Genomic DNA, 3,398 nt, shown 5'->3' on the forward strand with positions numbered 1-3,398 from the left:
CTGTGGATATGCACTGTATTATTAAGTTCACCCAATCCACTGCAAAGCCATACTTCAGAAAGACTTTCTTTAGAAATGACCATTCAACTTGGTCATAAGCTTTATGCATGTCTAGCTTTAAGGCCATGGAGTGTTTCCTGCTCTTTGAAGATTTCAAATGATAAAAGGCCTTATGTGCTATAATTATATTATCTTGAATGGCTCTTGAGGGAATGAACGCAACTTGATCCTGAGAAATCAGAACATCCATCCATGGCTTCAATCTATTAACAATAGTTTTAGACACAACCTTATAAAGAAAATTGCAAAGACTAATTGCTCTATATTGTTTAATAGTGGCAGGATTTTTACATTTAGGAATCAGAACTAAATTAGTTTTGTTCATTTCTTTCAACAAAAAACCCCTCTCATAGAAGCTCCTAACAGCGTTACAAACACCGAGCCCAACCGTTCCCCAATTTTGCTAATAGAAAATGCCAAAGAAGCCATCTGGTCCAGGGGCTTTCATGCTCCCTAAATCAAAAACTGCTTGTTTAATTTCTGCATCTGTCAACGGGGCAAGCAAGTGCGCATTCATTTCAGGAGTTACCAGATTCGGCAACAAGTTAACAATATCATCTTCTCCATGAGTTGAGCTTTTCTTATAAACTCTTTTAAAATAAGATGTGATTGAATGCTTGATCTCATCTTCATTGTCTGTCCAGCTCCCGTCCTCCCTCTGTAATCTATGAATATAGTTCCTTTGTCTTCGTTGGATTGTTGATAAGTGAAAGAAGCGAGTATTCTTATCTCCTTCTTGAAGCCACTGCACCCTGGATCGCTGTTTCCAGTGAATCTCTTCAATTTTCCATAATTGATGAATCCGAGAAACAATAGCTTCCTCCTTTGCTTTATTGTTTTCATCCATTGGATTTCCATTGATAACTTCTAATTGCTTTTGTAACCACATCATTTCCTATTTTCCTTCTGTAAATTGACTCTTGCTCCATCTGCTCAGATTAGCCCTACACCATCTCAATTTTTGCATCAAAGAGAACATAGGTGATCCTTTTGCTGGAAAATTCCAGGAGGAGTTAATAATCTCAGAGCATTGTTGATTGAGTAACCATTTAGCTTCGAACCTAAATAAGAAATGCTGCTTACCATGCACAGGGTCAAGCAACAAAACAATAGGCCTATGATATGAACATGATAAAGCTTCATTAAGGACCAGCGCCTGTGGAAAGAGTTCATGCCACTCCACTGAGACCAAGACCCTGTCCACGGTCCAGTTTCTGTTGAATGGCCCTTTCTCCATACTGCTTATTAAACCATGTAAAACTAGGACCTTTATTCTCCAGTTCCATAAATTCACAAAACTGAATAAACTCATGGAAATCAGCCACTTGAGAGAAGCAAACCTGCGATCCCCCAATCTTTTCTTCCTGAGATAGAATGGCATTGAAATCGCCTATGCACACCCAAGGATGAGAATGAGTCCCTTTAACAGATTTTAACTGGTCCCAAACCGAAGCTCTACCCTCACGATCTGGACATCCATATGTGAACGTCATATGCCAAGATAGATTCCGGGCCAGTAAATTAACCCGAGCATCCACAAAATTTTTATTTAGATCATTAACAAAAATCTCCACTTCATCCTGCCACCATAGGGCGAGTCCTCCTGCAAGACCTTCAGGATCAACATAAACAGCGTTTGCAAAACCAAAACGGTACCTAAGGTTTTTCATGTACCTCCTTCTGTTTTTTTGTCTCCATGAGGAACACAATGGAGGAGCGATGCTTTTGTATGAGCTCCCGCAGCGCTCTAACTGACCATGGGGGCCCAATCCCGTGGCAGTTCCAGCTAATGATTGTCATGGCCCCTGGGGTGGCTTTAGGCCAGCCACCAAGGCCTCATAAATATCAAAATCCCTTCCTACAGTATACTTGTCTACTCCTATCCCTCCATTCTCTTGTTGTGAGTCTGTCCCTTCATTAGAACTCTCCACTTCAGCAGTTTGCTTCCTTGTTTCTTGAGGAGTTGGTACTGCAGGTATGCATTGTGAAACCTTTCTTTCTGACATCTCCCTAGCTCTGCGCTTCCAATGATGGCTTGATTGAAAGGATAAAGACTTAGTGTTAAGAGTGAGAACCTGTTCTGACTTCTTTGTTTGCTCCCTTAGTTGCTCGACAGGTCCCTGTTCTGTTTGTTCTTAAATTCCTTTTGTAAACCTTTGTCCTATTTTCGTCAACCTTTCAAGAAGGGGATGTGGTTCGTGCACATTTAGTAAGTTTAGAATCTCCTTCGATTGAGGCCCAGCAAAAATAGAGTTAGGCTGAATAAATTACAAGCCATATGAACCAAGAAGTCCAAAGGCTTAGGGTCAACAGCAACATCTTGCTTTGAATTAGGCCCATTAAGCTCCAAATTTGATATTCCCGACATAAAGAACTTCTTTCGGGACTGCCATGCTGTAGAAGATTGGAGAGGGTTTGTCGGGTCCACATGAAGTGGGCTTGCGAACACTGAAAAGCTTCTCTTCTGGCCCAAAATTAAATCCTTTTCCTCTTCACTCTCTATATTCTATCCGTGGCTCTTTCTTCCATTCTCTGACCCTTGACAATTTTCGGAGATGTGTGTTGTCAACCCACAACTGCCCTCTCCATTAATACTCTTGCTAGAAGCTTCCTCTAACTGTTGAATACCGCCGCCATTATGCCATTCTTCAGAAAAAGCTTCTGTAGGTGGCACAAGGCTGTAGATCTGAATTTTCTTCCCTTTTTCATTTTTTGTTTGAGAAAAGGTTTCTTGTATAGAAAACAGAGTTGATTTGTTGGCTGCCAAATCCTGAGTGCCTGACACAGGTTAGACAGGTTTATCTTTGTAATTAATGTTGCTTGTGACGATCGGGGCCTGAGCAGAGGGGGAAGGCGCGTATGGAACACGTTCCGGAGAGTTCCGGTTAGTTGATCGATTTTCTGGAGAGTTTTGTTTTTGGTAGGGAATAATGGACAAGCTTGCTTTTATAGAAGAGGATCTTCCTTCCAACGAAGATAACTGGATTTGGGAATTTGCAGATAACCTTCGAGACAGACTCTTGGTGAAATTTGGGGTTTTTGTAGCAAGCCACATTCCATACTTGAAACGTCCAGTTTCTTCTCCTTCTTGAACACGTTTAAAGTAGCCCAATCTGTACAGAAATTAACAATACGCCCAATTCTTCCACAATAGAAACAAAAATAAGGCAGCCACTCATTCCTTTCTCCCTCCCTAACATTATGGAAGCCTATCACCAAAGGCTTTCGGAGATCAACCCATACATTGATCCTGAACCCAAGCAACCCTTCTGTTACTTGTACGATATTCCTATCCACTTCAATGAGCCCCGCAAACAAACATCCTATTCTCTTCGCGT

The sequence above is a fragment of the Hevea brasiliensis genome, chromosome 16, assembly GCF_030052815.1.
Source record: "Hevea brasiliensis isolate MT/VB/25A 57/8 chromosome 16, ASM3005281v1, whole genome shotgun sequence".
Lineage (NCBI taxonomy): Eukaryota > Viridiplantae > Streptophyta > Magnoliopsida > Malpighiales > Euphorbiaceae > Hevea > Hevea brasiliensis.